The sequence below is a fragment of the Rana temporaria genome, chromosome 2, assembly GCF_905171775.1.
Source record: "Rana temporaria chromosome 2, aRanTem1.1, whole genome shotgun sequence".
Taxonomy (NCBI): domain Eukaryota; kingdom Metazoa; phylum Chordata; class Amphibia; order Anura; family Ranidae; genus Rana; species Rana temporaria.
In genome coordinates, this window is record NC_053490.1 from 141,375,770 (window position 1) to 141,394,404 (window position 18,635).

The 18,635-nt window shown below is 43.2% G+C and overlaps 1 protein-coding gene across 3 annotated transcripts in view; it reads left to right on the forward strand.

The window, feature by feature from the left end:
* Positions 1-18,635, forward strand: part of RCBTB2 (RCC1 and BTB domain containing protein 2) — a 90,166-nt gene that overhangs the window by 55,208 nt on the left and 16,323 nt on the right. The window lies entirely within an intron of this gene.

Below are 18,635 nucleotides of genomic sequence, written 5' to 3' on the forward strand. Positions count from 1 at the left end.
CCAGAGGTCATCCTTACTGTGTAGCAGAAAAGACTGGGCTGTTCGTGCATGGAGACATCCCAGGACACTGGATAATCTTTGTGTAAAAGCATGTGCCAACAGCTGGAGGTGCTTGTTATCTACCCCATGGAAGTTAAAACATTGCTTAATCATCACAAACTAGGACTACATGAGCTGATTAGAATTCCGTTTGGTTCTGTAAATACAGAGCACACCATGTGAGTGTTGCATGAACCAGACATTTAGTACATGGGTTAAATTACAGGGATTATTCTAGTATAATGCACATGTTTTTCTAAATTACAGGGAATGAGTTATCTGGCGTAGATGTCACGTTAACTGATTGATTTATACATATGCTCTTTAGGCTCTGTGCACACTGGCGTAACAATTGCTGCTTCTACAGGAGTTTTGTGTTCTGTCTGTAGAAGCAGCTCAATGTTATCCTTTGTGGCCATACACATTAGGATGATTACAGGCATATTTCTCTTATCACCTTCCAGGACGGCACACGAGAGATGATGGCTCCTCCCCACAGGAAACACAATCACTTAACAATTTAAAAGTCCCCACCCTTCCCCTTGATCCCCAGTATTGATTGTGTTTCTCCCGAACACATCGTCACGTTTGTTTTGTTTGAATACCTAGAGACCGGGGAGGGTCGAAGGTACCCCTGTTGAGACAGGTCTTAGGGAGGCCGGGGAGGGCTGAACTAACCTGTAGGCCTTCGGGTCTAACTCACAGGTCGCCCCAGGCGTGCACCAGCGCTCTGAGCTGCGGGGAGGCTTGCCATCGCTAGGGTGCAGAAGAAACGCCGCCATTTGAAGAGCTCTCTCTTCCCGGGTACTGCTTCCTACTTTTGGAAACATGGCGCTCCAAGCCTCTCTGAGTGAAGGTGGGCTTTTGCCTCACAGCGCAACCCGGAAGGAACGCCTAGAGAGCAGCATGGGCGGCGGAAGGGTCGGCTTGCGGATAGCCCCTGCAAGAGGTACCAACAGCCATGGACCCAGCCAAACCTCCTCATGGAACAGGAGGAGATGAAGGCATATGTGACTGCAAGCAGATCCAGGTCGGGGTGCAGTGAGTACAAATCCCCCTTGGAAAAGGAGGGGGAAGGGGAGTGAGAGCTCCTGGATTTCAGGAGTCTGGGATCCTGGAGCCAGCCAGACAGGACTGGTTTTCTCACCTTACCCTTTCCCCTCCCCAGTACAAACCTGCAGTCCTGGGGGAGGACAAAGTAATATTATGCATATGTGTATATCTCTTGTCTGGCAGAAACCCCCCAGCGGATCCCAGGAGATCCCAAATAAATGGTCTCCTGCCGCTACAGGGTATAGCTCCTCTAAAAAATAAATATGTGGGTCATAAGATAAACTCCCACTCAAAGTCCAAAGTCCTCTCATCTATACAGATGGAAAGACCGGCAACGGTTAAAACCTCCCACGAAACCGCCAGGCAGTCCGTAACCTAGGGTCTGACATAAGAGGAGCTTATCCCTAGAGAAAACATATCCTCCCAAGAAGGCCTCATCTGAATAGTATCTAGTGCCCTTCCCCCGCTTCCATTCATTCCCTTTAGTCCGGGTAGAGGAAGCAAAGGACAGGGAGGATATGAAAAGCAAAGCTGAACAGGACGTCCCTTCACCCTAGAGGGTCTGGATGGACTCCTGCGGGCAATACAGGCCTCTGAGGAGATTATAGGAATCCCTGAAGGATTAGGGCCAGCTGCCATGAATCTAACAGAATGGTGTTGTTAGAGGTTTTTTACCCCCCCCCAAAAAAAAAAAAAAAAAAAAAAAAACTTACCTCCTAAACTCTTAGGATAGGCCCGACAAGGGGGGCAGCTTAGTGTATATATTACCCCTGTGGGGGTTGCTTATTGTCTGCAACATCTTCCCAGGTTCCAACCTATTACTTCCTCCTTACACTGCTGTTATATTTATCAGTATGTAAGGGTTAATCTGAACCTCTGGTGGCTCAGGCAACAAACCAGTTAAGCAGCCATACAGGTGTCTGATTGCCTCCAGCCTAAAAGTTATGGTCACCTCTTCACGAGAGACCTAATTGATTTCTGAGTCTGTGCTCGTTAAGACCGTAGAGACTAGGACTCGCTCCCACCTGTGTGTGGACCAGCTACACCTACTCAGACCTATGCTATAGTAGGTTAGCAGCTACCACTACTGTGGTATAATCAAACACCTCAGATTTCCATTATCTGGAACTACCATGTTCCTCCACTGGGAGGAAGGATCAGTATCTGAGATTCAGGTTATGCCTAGGATAGGTTGTTGGCTGTCCGCACATCAGAAATACACAACATGGGGAGTCTTTTATCTTGTGTCATTCTGATATATATATATAAATATCCTATGACTCACCAAAAACTGATTAGGTAACGGTACGCTGTTCCTAGTCAAACGCTTAAACATTGAATGGTGGGTGATGCCTCTATTATATATCAGCACACTATCGGTATTCAGAAACGCACCACATTGAATTACTGTGGGTGAAATTTCTGTCGGATACATGACTGTATACTATTGCTCATCAGAAAAGTATGACATTGATTTGTCGGTGACACATCTATTATATAACCGCAATCTATTATATAACCGCACACTATTGTTATTCAGAAACGCACCACATTGAATTACTGTGGGTGATATTTCTGTCGGATACAGGACTGTATACTATTGCTCATCAGAAAAGTATGACATTGATTTGTCGGTGACACATCTATTATATAACCGCAATCTATTATATAACCGCACACTATTGTTATTCAGAAACGCACCACATTGAATTACTGTGGGTGATATTTCTGTCGGATACAGGACTGTATACTATTGCTCATCAGAAAAGTATGACATTGATTTGTCGGTGACACCTCTGTTATATTGTTATTTAGATACATACCATATTGATTTACTGTTGGTAAATATTTCTGGAGGTTACATGTCTGTACACTATTGCTTATCAGAAACGCATGACGTTGAGTTACTGATAGCGACTTTTCTGCTGATTATATGACTGTACAATTTTTGCTAAACAGAAACGCATAACATTGTATTATTGGTTATGATATTTATGTATTCAGATATGCACTGCTTCAAGGTTTCCGTTTGCTAGTGGCATCTCTGTTGATTAGATGACCCGACAAGGTTGCATTTAGTAACACTGAGTTGTCGGCAACATTCTGTTGGTCATATAACTGTCCAAGTTTTTTCTAATAAAAATCATGCACAACTTTGTATTGTGGGTTCAATGACGGTTTAACATTACTATCCAGAAACGCACAGCATTGTTTTTTGCTAGTAGCGTTTTTTCTATCGGGTATATGACTGTGTAGTGTTGGTAATCAGGAATATACAATGTTACTGTCTGTAACATCTGTTGTCCTATACCCTGTTGTTTATCTGTAATGCGTTAATACCACTCTCTGCTAGTTATTACTGCAGTTAGTATAGCAACAGCCATACACGGTTGAGGCCGCATATGTCCTTTTTTGTTGTCTGCATGCGGCTGCAATTCATGATCATCAGAAATATACTTTAGGTGCTAGTGTTACTTTCTGTTGATTTAGAGGACCGTACTGCGGTCAGTCTCAGGAATAGACAACACTAAATTTTTTCTTGTCATCCCGTCTTGACTCTATTACCTGGGATCGCTGCAAATAGGAAAAAACACAGCAGTAGAAGGTGTCTGTACCCTCTGCGTTTAATTACTCAAAAAAACACCATATTGGCTAGTGGCCTCTCTGTTGGATGCAGGACCTATAACCTATTAAGCATCAGAAACTCACACTTGGAGCTTCTGTCCTTTCTCTGGGCTGAGGTTATATGGTATCTTATTGCATATTAGAATTACACAACATCTCTTAGGTTGGTTGTGTCTTCTCTATCCTACAGGTGTCTGTATATCAGAAAACACAGCAGTGAAGGCTGGGGGTGTCTTCCTGCTTTGTGTTCCATGTTAAGTCTGAGCCTGCTACCCTTCGGAAATACAAGATTTATGACCTGTATATCAGAGATGTTTTGGTCACTTTATTTCAGACCTCATTTTCCAGGTACATGGAAGGAACAAGATTTCTGATTGCAGGCCTTTACTTCTAGGCATGCCAGAATTCCCTGGACCTTGGACCCAGTAGGGTTTTAGGACACTGGAAGGAGGTCATAAAATCACCTGTCAGGTTATTTCTTAGTAGAAAAGGGGTAACGCTTTTAGGAGCTGTTTGCTTAAAAATTCAGCATCAGAATATTCTGACTGTTTCTCCCGATCCGATAGGTTTATGGCTCGGTATATGTTCTTCATGTCACCCCCTTGGACGAACTGGATGTGAATAACCAATATTCGTCTTTTACTCCTACTATAGCATTTGTCCCTTATGGTAGGGATCTGTTTAACTTAACACTCCATTGGTGCTTGGAGTGAATCATGACCTCAAACACCGGATATTTACAGAATACTGTATTCTGTTGGCGTGTGGCACTCATGTGTTTACCCTGAGAATATAGGGTAAAAGGTGTCTGCGTGTTATACGCAGGGGGCGGTGAAAAGTTTTTTTTTTCTTTCCCCGACACTTTTGTTTCTTTTCTGTTATATACCAATTAATGCAGTGGTTACTCGCAATTTAGTAACAGGCTCTTTTTCTGCGCAGTTTAATATATTGACTCGCAGAGTTATAAGGAGCCTGGGGTATATAGAACAATTTCACAGCCGACATGTCAGCATTCAGATGGGAAGAAACCCAGAAGTGGGGAATGACCAGGATGAGACCTACTTGCCAAATGCCTCGCAGTGCAGCCGTTTTGACCGGTCTAGCAGTGTGCGTTGGAGTCAGAATTTTGTCCACGCGTATTGGCGGGCGCATGAATGAGCCACGCCAAGGCATCCTGTGGTCCTGACACTGACCAATAAGTGTCCTCACTATGAAGTCGCATGCATTCCAATGAATGGAGGTGAACAGGTGGACTGAAGGGAGTGCAGGAGCACACCAAACGCCTTGTTTAGTCACATACCTGTCCAGCCATTTGAATTAAGGGAATAAACTTCCCTTAAACCTAGTATCCTTGAGCGGGGTTATTCCCTGTTTCACCATGACTATGGCAAACAAAAAGGGGACCCACAAGGATTGTCCATCAGGAGACCTTTTTTCTTTCTAAACCATTCTCCTGAACAGACTACTGGCTTAAAACCAGATGTTTTGTCTTGGTTGATCAAAGTAGGTCCTTGTTTCACAGAACAAATGTCTAGATGGTCCTATGCAGCAGTGGCAGACATTATCGACCACGATGGCTAGAATATTGGCACAGCCAACCTTTCTATCCTAAAAAATACTCGGGCTCTCAGAATGTTTTTTTTCTTTAAGAGCACGTGCCACCTAGACCTTGCATCCAAAGAGGAGACAAGGGCATAGGTGGAGCAGACCTGCAGGTCATTTACATGATCCAGCTAGGATACCTTCATCACACACTAGGGAGTGGAGGTGGTGAAATGAAATAAAATCAGATTCTGACATCTAGCAGAAGACCTTGCAGGCAAGGGTCCCACCCTAAAGTAGGCCTTTTTGGTTCCTTGATTATCCTCTCGTGTGCCGTCCTGGAAGGTGATAAGAGAAAACCTACGTTACTTACCGATAACGTTATTTCTATGAACCTTCCAGGACGGCAGGCCTACTTCCCGCCCTATGTGGAGGGAAAAGATAAGCTAAACGCTAGGTGGTAAGTACCTATACGGAACAAGGTCCCTTGTGAACCAGTTCAGGATTACTTTATTACATACTGGGGATCAAGGGGAAGGGTGGGGACTTTTAAATTGTTAAGTGATTGTGTTTCCTGTGGGGAGGAGCCATCATCTCTCGTGTGCCGTCCTGGAAGGTTCATAGAAATAACGTTATCGGTAAGTAACGTAGGTTTTTTCGCACGTTTAGGGCTCTTTCACACTGAGCGCCCGTACAGGTCGGTCTGTCAGTTTTTTTTGCGGACCTGTGCGGGCGCTCCGTGCTCCTCTATGGAGCCGCGGATGTCAGCGGTGACATGCCCGCTGACATCCGACCCGCTCCGGTCCGCCAAAGTGTGACGGAGGAAAAAACTACTTTTCCTTCCGTCTGGCGCATCGGATAGGGTGAACACGGACATACGGTCCGTGTTCATCCAATTCCCCCCCATAGGGGGGAGCAGAGAAAAGACAGGGCGGTCCCTGCACAGTGTGCGGGGTCCGCCCTGTCATCCGCCGGCTCAGCGGGGATCAACTAAGCGATCCCCACTGAGCAAGCGGAGGTGCACGGGGCGGATCATTACTGATCCGCCCAGTGTGAAAGAGGCCTTAGGCTCCATTCACATCTCCGCATTCTGAAACGCGGGTGGAATTGCCCTGATTCCACCTGCAATTCGAAATCGCGGGACGCCTGTGCTTTCCCTGTCACTCCCAGAAAAATATTTGTGCTTGTCTGATCAAATAATATCGGCTGAATTGTCATGATCGGCTCTTGAAAGCTCTGTACTAACAATCCGATTATAGTAAGATCGCGTCGAAAGCAGTATTTTTCGTCCGATTTTCAGATTGTGTGTGCACAGGCCGACCATAAGGCTTATTGGTATGCAAGCAAAGGTTTGTGTTTGACACGTGCTGCCTCATATAGAGGCTGGGATACTTGGTTACTTTTGCTGAATTACCCTGAAGTCTACATCACGGAAGTTCAAAGTTTTTTCTATTATGTGCCTCTCTAAAGCTGTCTTAATTTATATTGTTTAGCAAAGACTTCAAATTGGTGAGGTCATAGATAAAGACCTCTTACAGTTGGCATACAAAATATATTTGCTGAGTAAGAAGCATTTCTTATTGTAACTTTACAATATTATCAACATTCATAAGGTATAATATATGTACACCAGCTAAGTACAGAAAGGAGCACAAGATATGTGCGGAATGTTGCAGGAGGACATTTTCTGGTAAATTTCAGCTGCCTTCTTACTGCATTGTTTTTAAATTGCAGTGTTTTCACAATTTTTAATACAATACAGCGCATTAGTCTTCCTGGAAGCTTTCAGTGGTATTATTTTTGACTCATTAGTTGACTAATATAAATGTGTATTTGTCACCTAAGTGAGCCTGTTCATGCATGCAGTCATATTAGTGCTCATATTGTAAATGGAGAGTTCCTGGTAAAGACAAGTAAGCACAAGGCAAACATTTAAAGTAGTATTAAACCCTAAGTTTGTTGTAAATTTAATGCCGCGTACACACGATCATTTTTCAGCATGAAAAAAACGTAGTTTTTCAAAAACGTCATTTAAAATGATCGTGTGTGTGGGCTTCACATAATTTTTCACGTTCTGAAAAACGACCAAAAAAAAAATTCGAACATGCTGCATTTTTTAACGTAGTTTTAAACAATGTAGTTTTTCGGGTTGTAAAATATGATCGCGTGTGGGTTAAAACGACGTAAAAAACCTGCGCATGCTCAGAAGCAAGTTATGAGACGGGAGCGCTCGTTCTGGTAAAACTACCGTTCATAATGGAGTAAGCACATTCATTACGCTGTAACAGACAAAAAAGCGCGAATCGTCTTTTACTAACACGGAATCGGCTAAAGCAGCCCAAAGGCGAATGGAACTTCCCCTTTATAGTGCCGTCGTACGTGTTGTACGTCACCGCGCTTTGCTAGATCATTTTTTAAAAACTATGGTGTGTAGGCAACGTCGTTTTAAGGATGAAGTTGGGAAAACGTTTTTTTTTCGACATGCTGAAAAACGTTTTTTTTTTCATGCTGAAAAATGATCGTGTGTACGCGGCATAACACATTGAGCACAATAGAATGAACCTTTTTCCAGTAAACTATTTGTTCAAATACTTCCCTCAGCACTTGCAGTTTACGACTTCCAATGCTGGTAACTCCTGCTCTCTCTCAGTACTGCTTCCCTGAATGTCCGGTCTTTACAGGAAAGAGTTAACAGTGGACAGTGCAGCCTGGTGTCAGTCTGGTAGCTTGGAAAAGGGGTGGGGGAGGAGGAGGAAGGTGCAGGGGACTGCCTTGCCTTCCTAGGCTACTGGTCTATATGTTTCTATGGACACAGTGTACAGAGATTAAATTCTAGTCCTTGCATGCAAGGGTGGCTCCGTAGGATGCAGCAGGAGACGGGAGCCACCATGAAATGAGAAACCTGGGGTCGTGGTCATGGTACCAGCTTTACCAGGAACATAGGCAAGGATTAAAAGATAAGAAGCTCCAGTAAATGTTTAAATCGGCTGTTGAAAGTGCTTAAAAACAGAGCATCACTTTATTAGAAAAGGTACATTAGATACTGGAAAAAAACCTAAATAGATTTTCTTATCGAGGACTACTTTTACATGTTTATGTGGGTAGGCCTTGCGAAGTGCAGTAAGTAAAAAACATTTTAGGTTATATTTTCTTAAACCCATTGGACTACAGGTAATTCTAATAGGACACAATAGTTTATTGTACTTTAAGTAGGCAAACACAAGGAGATGTAATGTGTCTTTCAACAATAGTCAATCTAAGCACCCATGTCTACAGCCAAAGAAAGGGCCCGTCTGCGACCAGTGATTACTTATTAAAGTGGATCATCACCCTCAAATTGGACTTCCCTGCTCCTCCCCACTACACAAATTGCATTTTCTTTGTTTATTTACCTTTTTATTTCTGAATAACTTTTGGTCATTGTCGTCCCCCCCCCCCCCCCCCCCCCATCATGCACATCACTTTCCTGGGCAAATGATGTGCTTGCTGTGTCTCTGGGAGTATGCACATCACATATTCCAGGAGGTATAGTCTTCCATTCACAACAGAGGAAGGGACCTGGCCTAGTGGCACATCATTAGGCAGTCTGTCGGCTGAAACCAGAAGAGCCCCGGTGTAGTGTTACCATTTGCTCCCTATCGCAGAATGCTGCCTAAGTCACGTGGCGGCGAACTGCGCATGCGCAATGCGTTCCAGCGGCAAATGTGATGCGTTCCAGGGGATTCACGACACTACCCTTCAGTAAACCATCACAATTTGTCACGGAAGTGACATAATACCATACACGGAGTGGGGGGGACAGAGAGAGAGACCCATTCAGAGCGACAGAGAAATAGACATATAGAGATACGTAGATACATTCAGAGCGAGAGAGGGATACAGATAGAAAGATACTGAGAGAGAACCGGGGCTCAGGGAGGGGATTACCTCCCCTATGTGCATTACTTCCGTTATATAAATATATGTACACCATCTCGCTCTCGCTCTGAATGTATCTCAGTATCTCTATATCTGTATTTCTCTCTCGCTGTGAATGGGTCTCTCTCTCCCCCCCCCGCTCCGTGTATGGTAATACGTCACTTCCGTGATAAATTGTGATGGTTCACTGAAGGGTAGTGTCGTAAATCCCCTGGAACGCATCACATTTGCCGTTAGAGCGCATTGCGCATGCGCAGTTGCCCGTCATGTGACTTCCGCAGCATTCTAGGATAGGCAGCAGAATATGACGCTGCACCGGCAACCTCCTCATGATGTCACATAAACATTGCGGCATGGGATCCAATCAGTGGGAGAGGATTTTGCAGGACATCCCTGGATCTGCTAGGTGGGCGAGTATCTAAACTTTGCAGAATCTGCGACAAGGAAAGCGGGGGTTTAAAAAAAAAAGTGGGGGTGAAGATCCTCTTTAATACATAGTCTTTTATTAGATTTTGTTAACGCATGCTTGGAAATGGACTAATGTCCTTAGCTTAAAACCTGGTTCTGACTCTACTAAATTAACTTAAATAATTCAGTGGAGGAGAGTGAGGCAGGCCATACATGGAGCATATTTCTTTCCTGCAACCATGGGTTGCAGGAAAGAAATATGCATGATTCCCCCTTCTACACAGACGGTGCTGTCAGGGGGAATCCCTCCTGCCGAGCAATTTTCCTTCCCCGGCGGGGGTATTGCAAGGGAATCCAGCATGCTGGTTGTACCCAAGTTGATTGATCAATCAATCAACTTGGTACATTCCGCCTGCTCATTAACGGTTTGAATCTCGGCCGGTTCAGCAGGAACCGACTGAGATTTGAACCGTTAATGGGCAACCTTAGAACTAGGTTTTTATCTAAAGGTATTAGTTTATGATTTTTTTTTTTTTTCTGGTGACTCCTTCATTTTCTAGATATTTAGGGCCAGATTCACAGAAGAGATACGACGGCGTATCTCCTGATACGCCGTCGTATCTCTGTTTCTAACTATGCGACTGATTCATAGAATCAGTTACGCATAGATAGGCAGAAGATCCGACAGGTGTAATTGTTTTACACTGTCGGATCTTAGGATGCAGTACCGCGGCCGCCGCTGGGGGGATTTTGCGTCGTAAACCAGCGTCGGGTATGCAAATTAGGAGTTACAGTGATCCACGACGGTTTTTCGCGTTCGCTACGTCGTCGGTAGTCTAGTTTCCCGTCGCATAGTTGGTCGTTATTTTTCCTGCCCTAACTTTACGCAGCAATCGTATTGCCGTCTAAAGTATAGGCGTCGTTCCCGCGTCGAAATTTAAAAATCAACGTCGTTTACGTAAGACGTCCGGGAATACGGAAGTACGCAACGCACGACGCCGTTCGAAAAAATGACGTCACTTCGCGCAAAGCGCGGCGGGAGTTAGGAAACAGAGCATGCGCAGTAGGTCCGGCGCGGGAGCGCGCCTAATTTAAATGGCACACGCCCATTTAAATTGGCCCGCCTTGCGCCGGAGGCTGCCATCTGAGGTTTTCATTGCAAGTGCTCTGTGGATCAGGCACTTGCGATGAAAACTTGCGGCGGTGTAACGTATCTACGATACGTTACACCGCCGCAGTTCTACTTGAATCTGGCCCTTAATCCTTTTATTATTATTTTCCTTAATGGGCCATATAACACCGGTGGAGTGTGACTACATTAGCAGGGTACCTTGAGAATTTTATCTCTTAGCTTGTACCATGTTGGGAAATACCCACAAATGGGCAATAGTAACTCCAACCTGTTTTGTGCATCCAGCACTTTGTGTGGATTACTACTTCCTATTTGTGCATGTCTTCAAGTTAGTGTTAATTCTTACAATGTATATTGTACATGTAATTATCAGTAATGGGCAGCCTTATTGACCAAAAAGGAAACACCCTGTGGCTACATGCTGAGGAAAACTATTTTTGGTTGAATGAGGAGCAGGGAAAATGGGATTCTTTTGACAATGAGGCTGTAAGGGACTAGACATCTGCTGTAATTTCTAGGGGGAGTGGTTGTTTCCTGGGGTTTTTATTATCCTTTTAGGTTCAGTACTAGAGGCACAGCAATGAAGATAAGCCGGCATGTAACCAACAACAGGGTTACACAGACTTGAAGGCATTTTATAGAAACTAAGTATGAATCACTTTTTAAAGGTGTGGTAGTCACCGATAAGAATTTAGTTTTCATTTACTGGAAACGCTCTTCACTGAACGTGCCTTATATTTCATCATAAACTGCCTTTTATCAGATTTGCTAATTTGCCTCATATTTGTTTCAGTTCCATTATGTCGAGAGTAATTTCTGTAGTGATTGTTGGATTTATTATGCAAACTGTAAGAATTTAGCAAATAAGGTCTTAAAGGGACTTTCTTGCCAGACCATTCATTTCAACAATAACCTTGCTATGAAAATGTATACATGCATTTGACATATTTTATCTACCTGTGAAAACCTATTTTGTATAGACCTCCCAAATCCTTGAGACGGCTTCTGGGCTACATCATCTTGGATGTGATGTCATCACCCCCAGCAAACTTAGAGCTATCACTCCAGTGACACTCTATACATTTCTATCCTTCCCCAGCAGCTACATTTAGGCCTCATGCATACTGGACATAAAAACATTGCTTGTACAGGCGGTTGACATTTTTATTTTTTATTTTTTCAGCCTCTAACCACCTCTTTGTTGGCCTATGTGTCCATGCACACATAGGCATTTACAGGCATATTTGGAACAGGAAAAAACTGCCATTGCTTACACGTTCAGTAGAGGAACGTTTTGAGCTGAGAAAAAATGCATGATGCGCCTAAACGCCTGTTAGCATGTGTAAATGCTAGGCGTGTTTAGCATTTGAGCATTCATTCATTTTAATGGCCAGGATAAATTAATATTCTGGCCAATAGAATGAATGAACACCTATGTGCCTTTGCAAAACGTTATTTTATGCACTTTTTTAAGCTGATTTTCTCTTGCCTGGTGAAAAAGCATTCAGAAGAGCTGGGTAAACCCCAAGTGTGCCTGAGGCCAAAATGTTGTGTAGGGAGGTGAGGGGTGGACATATTGACCAGCACAGACAGGAATACCAGAGAAGGGGAGGACTATAACATGCAAGGAGGGACGAGACTGCGCTGGGAGCTGACCCACTGAAGCAGTCAAACTTGCCAGCACGTTGCAAGTCAATAAAAAATGTATGGAAAAGAAAAAACGCAGCAAGTAAGCATTTACAGTAAAACTTTGGATTGAGAGTAACTTGGTTTGAGAGTGTTTTGCAAGACAAGCAAACATGTTTTATAAATTGTGACTTGATATACAAGCAATGTCTTGATGTACAAGTAGCGTCATGTCACAACTGAGTATAAAAGAGAAGAGAGGTGCCTCGAAGTGTAGCAATATGATTACATGTAATGAAGGTGCAACATCTAGCAACTCGCATGGTTGATGAGTAAAACAGGCACATCTAATTATGCAGGCATCTGGGGTAAAGCTATCCACATAGACCAGTGGTTCTCAACCTGGGGGTCGGGACCCCCTCGGGGGTCAAATGACGATTTACCAGGGGTCACCGAATCCTGGGCTGTTCCTGAAGCCCGCACCGCTCTCCTAACCTTTTTGCAGCCGCCCATCAGGGCTGTCCCTGAAGCCTGCGGCCACCCATTTGGCCTCTTCACAGCCACCCACTCAGTTCATGGTATGGCTGGGGGGCAGAGACTAGAGGTCAGCTGACTGGTAAATAACGAAGTAGGAGGGGCTGGAGGAGACACTATCTCCTGATTTCGGCATAGGTGTCACTGCTGCGAGACACCACAAAGTCGGAAATGCAGTGAGTAACACTACCTGTGATTATAGTTGCCATTAAACAACAAGAAGGATGGCTAGAGAGAGTGATGGGGGGGGGGGGGGGATTAGGATAGAGAGATGAAAGGGAAAAAAAGGAGAACAAAGAGAAATGGTGGTCCATCCTAAAATGTAGCATAATGGGATTTAATACTGTATGTGTGGAAGAGACTCGGGGAGCGTTAAATGTCTGTGGGTTAGGGGCACAAATTCCTTGTCTTGCCTTGGGTGCCGACAACCCACGCTACAAATAATTTTACTGTAAGGGGTCCCCACAACTTGGGAAATTTTATCAAGGGGTCACGGCACTAAAGGGTTTAGAACCACTGACATAGACCATCCTCCTCACCGCCATCAATGTCATCCGTTCCACGCTGTGCTTTACAAGTGCATCAAGCCTCGCTTTCAGATCGCTCTACTTCAGGGTAGTCTTCCCGGTCACGATTTCAGACTGACATCAGTGAGAGCCGGCGGTGCGGAGAATGGTCTATGTGGACAGCTTTACCCCGGTTGCCTGCATACTTAGATGTGCCTCTTGTAATCATCAACCATGTGAATTGCTAAATGTTGTACCTTCATTAAATGTAACCATATTGCTATACTTGGAGGCGCTGCTCTTCTCTTTTATACTCTAAAGCTCCTGCTGGATTTTGCTTCTAATCTCCTTGTGGAGGCTTCCATTTGTGGACGGACATTTTATGGTTGCACAATCTATCACATTGCTATATGCTTTTTATGTGGACTATAAGCTGAAGGACTTATGAATAAATGATTGTGGAACGAATCATCTGAGTTTCCATTTTTTTTTTTTTTTTTTATATAATACAATTTTAATAAAATGGTATAAGTATTGAGATTAGAGCTGAGGCAGGATCATTCCATACATGTGCAAACATGTTCAATTAGTATTAAGGTCATCTGTTAGTAACAAATACAATTCATTTAAAGCAAAGATCCCAAGCGGGTGACGTGGAGGAGAGACGCCCAATGGAGGGGTGCCTCGGTGTCCCACCTGGCCCCGCACTATAGTCAACACGGGCATGACAATGCAGGCCCAGACAAACCAAGGCACAGCACCGGCAAAGGACGCACACCTACACCCGCCCGAGATATGTGAAGTATAAACACTGTACAAACAGATCTCACATTGATCTACATATTATGGATGATGATATAGAAGAATAGGGGAAAGAGCAACCCCAGTAAAGAGAAGTGGGGGAACGAAAAGTGGGAAACTCCAGACCAAATAACGGGTGCATCCATGAGGATAGTATGTGACAATGCAAGCTGTAGTGGGGTGGAGGAAAGTGGTAATAGCATTTAGTCTGTAGTGATCTCTGAAGAATGGTACATCCAACCTGCCCAACTGTTTTAAACTTGTCTTGTTGGTCTTTGACTGTAAGAACCCACTGTTCAGCCTCCATAATTATATCAACCTCTCTGCAATCCAAGTTTTTACTGTAATATGCTTGATTCTTCTGTGTTTTTACTTGCATTTTTCATTTGGTGACAGGGTCTTTTTAAGGTAGACATACACAGCTATAGTTAGGTTTAATTCTGGCTGACACTGTCTTCTGTGATTAGGAAGGAATCAATCTGTACATGCCCTTACTAAATATGCAGTAAAGTATGGGATAAAGCTAGTTTTCACAAGAAAAGTCAAGAATTGCATATAATTTTAATTGATGGATGGATGCATGATTGCATGGGTGGAATTTTTTTTTAGCCGTTTCCTCGTTCTCTTGTTAGTATGCAGAGCTAGAACTAGTCCTGTCACATATGCTTTTGGTTTAGGATAACGATATTTATATTAGTGCAGTCAGACTTTTTCTAGAGTCTGTTCGGGGGTTTGTTTGTTAAATGTATATTATCTATCTAGTCTGTGTCTTATAAGGAACCGCAATACCAATTTAAAGTAAAATGGTGCTTTGCACACATTGTGGTGACTGAAGCCCTGTACACATGACCGGGAATTCGTTGGGGGAAAAAAAACGTTGGTTTTCCCGGCAGGCTTGCCCTGAAAAGCCGTGTATACACACGGCCACACAAAAACTCGTCGTTCTTTTGAATGGCAAAAAAGCGGTGACGTCATCCACTACGACAAGCCGGTGTCTCGTCACATTCGATTCCGTCGCCGCCATCTTGCTACACCCCAGACTAATGTTGTATGCTACCGGGCATGCGTCAAAGTGTTATCGAGCATGCACGGTTTTTCTACACTCAGGTAAGCATACAGACTACCGGTTTTCTCAGCAGGAAACACTCTGCCGGGAATGCCAACGGGAAAATAGAGAGCAGGGTTCTCTATTTTCCCGTCGGGATTCCCGGCTGTTTTCCTGACGGGAGAACTGCTAGGGAGCATACACACGGCCGGGATTCCCGGCCAAATGCTCTCCTGGCAGTTTTCCTGCCGGGAAAGCCGGTCTTGTGTACGAGGCTTTAGGAGTATTTACTTATCATTAATTTGCTTTCCCACCAATGCAACCTGCCACTAGAAATTGAAGAGATTTCCTGATGTAGAAGAACAATGATATACAGTATCTCACAAAAGTGAGTACACCTCTCACATTTTTGTAAATACTTTATTATATCTTTTCATGTGACAAATTACACTTTGCTACAATGTAAAGTAATGAGTTTACAGCATGTATAACAGTGTAAATTTGCTGTCCCCTCAAAATAACTAAATACACAGCCATTCATGTCTAAACCGCTGGCAACAAAAGTGAGTACACAAGTGAAAATTTCCAAATTGGGCCCAATTAGCCATGTTCCCTCCCCGATGTCATGTGACTCGTTAGTGTTACAAGGTCTCAGGTGTGAATATGGAGCATATTGTTAGTATAGTGCTCCTGTGCAAACTATAGTGCTATTAGAACAATAGTGCTATTAAAACAATATTTATAGTGAAACAATATTTATAGTGAAACAATATTTATAGTGAAACAATCTCTGAGTGCACATTCGCATGTACCCAAGGAAATAAATCACCCAAAAACAATACAAAAATGCTAAAAAATATATAAATGAAAAAAATATTGAAAATAAGTGCTAACATATGAATCATTAGAACGTCCCAGTGTACCTCTTCAAAGGTATTCAATTAAATCCTTTTGTGTACAGCTCCGTGCTGTAAAAAAGTAGCTGCTATTCCACCAATTTGTGCTACCACCACCAACTTCTGAAGTGGGCACTCACCAGAGCTAAGATGTGTAAACGCCTTTGGTTTATCTTGGGGTTAACCACTCCACACCTAGGAACCAGTCTGCCATTTGTTCAACCGATATGCCAATATTCATCTCATGGATTTCCTTATTTGTGTTTCTCAAGCTCCCATGAAAAGCAAAGAACTGATCATTGCGCAATATATTGAGCTCTTTATTATAAAAGTATAAATAAACAATGGTAACAATGCTCACTCACATTTGCTAGTGCCTCGAGACCAGCACCAAGTCTTTCCAGCAGTGCTGTGTAAGGACACTCTGCAGTGTGTGTATCCCTGTGGCTGGCATGCGCTCCAAGCCATGGTTCTGTGCGGGTCATCGGCAGGAAGTGACGTATGACATGTGACGTTTACCCAGAAGCCTCTACGCGTTTTGCAGTATATCGTCATCAGGAAGCTACTGGCGCCATATTGGTTTCGGTATTAATACCCTTAGAGTCAATCCATTAGGCCAATCGTGTATTCCCGGAAACCGGAAGTGCCTATACCGCCACTTTAAATGTTTGCCACCCATACCCCTGCTTATTGCCACCCATACCCCTGCATTCCCCATATTTTATTACACCGCCTTACCTTTCCCATGTCTCAAGTATGTCTTGCGTTTCAACTAATCCCTTTTTCCTTTGTATTTCATACTAACCATCCTTACCAAGAACCACTGGATAGACCTTACAATTTTTGATAACCTGAATTACATTTAATCAAACATTTTCCCATAAAATATTATAAACAATTGAATAAAAAAAACTATATTTATTATTATGGTTCATAAGTATGCTAGCAATGTTAATAGTCACTAAAATCCACCTACTTCAACCCTTACAGAAATTGATTTATATTCAAAATACAGATTTTTAAATTTAGGATCAAAATAAACTGCAAATAAAAAAATTAAAATGAAAAGTAAAAATAAAATGAAAAATAAAATATATAAAATAAAAGTGGAAATAAAAATGGAAAACTAAATAAAACTAAAATAAAATAAACTGCTATTTGTTAGCTATATTCTTAATCTTCCAAAAAGCAGTTTATATCCAATTCCACATTCAACCCGTTTGGTTTAAGCGTATTTAATAAACAAATCCAGTTTGTCTCGTTACGTGATATCTCCCTTCTTAAATTTTAAATTCCTCCAATTCTGATCTACCTTTATATATAGCGTAAAATTTCAATTGCCATGGGTCTCTATTGTGTGCTCTAAAATGTAATGAGACACTATGGTGTCTGAACCCCTTTTTTATATTTCTAATATGCTCTCCAATTCTCACTGAGAGTTTCCTAGTTGTTCTTCCCACGTACTGCAGGCCGCAGCCACACTCCAATATGTAAGTGACATGCCTACTGCAGCACGTGATGAGTTTGTCTATTTTGTATTTCAACATGGTGAACATTGATTGGAATTCGTTAATTTTTCGTAATCCTCCCATTAATCGGCAAGGTTTACACTTGCCACATTTATAAAAACCTTTGTGATCAAGGAATGTCATAATTTTTTAGGGGGGTCAGGTACATTTTTCACAATCCCATCCCTAATTCTCCTGGCTCTTCTATAAATTTAATTTTGGTTTAAGGGGGCAAGATTTTACTCAAATGGGGATTGGCACAGATAATGGGCCAATTTTTATTTTATAATACCTTATGTGTTTTATACTCTGTATTAAATCCTGTTATAAAGAGCGCCCCCCCCCCCCCCCCGAACCATACCAGGCCACATGCTCTCAACATGGGTAGGATGCTTTGGGGGTCAAAGACCCCCAAAGCACCTTGTCCCCATGTTGACGGGGACAAGGGCACTATCCCCGCAACCTTGCCCGGTGGTTGTGGGGGTCTGCGGGACCCCAGATCCCGCCCCCCACCCCTTTATGTAAATTGGTAACAGGTACATTGTACCCCTACCATTTCACAAAAAAAGTGTCAAAAATGGTAGAAAACACAAGACACAGCTTGGGACAAGTCCTTTATTAAAAAAGAAAAAAAAATTCCAGCAATGTAATCCATTCTCGACCCGGATATGGAAAAGAAAGCCGCCACAATCCAATTCTGTCTCCATGGGTAGAGAATGGATTACATCGCTGAATTTTTACTTTTTTAATAAAGGACTTGTCCCAAGCTGTGTCTTGTGTTTTTTTTACAATTTTTGTCTTTTTTTTGTGAAATGGTAGGGGTACAATGTACCCCGTTGCCAATTCACGTGGGGGCTGGTATCTGGGGGTCCCCTTTGTTAAAGAAGGCCTCCAGATTCCGATAAGCTCCCCGCCCACAGACCCCCACAACCACCGGGCAAGGGTTGTGGGGATGAGGCTCTTGTCCCCGTCAACATGAGGACAAGGGCTCCTTCACCCCCC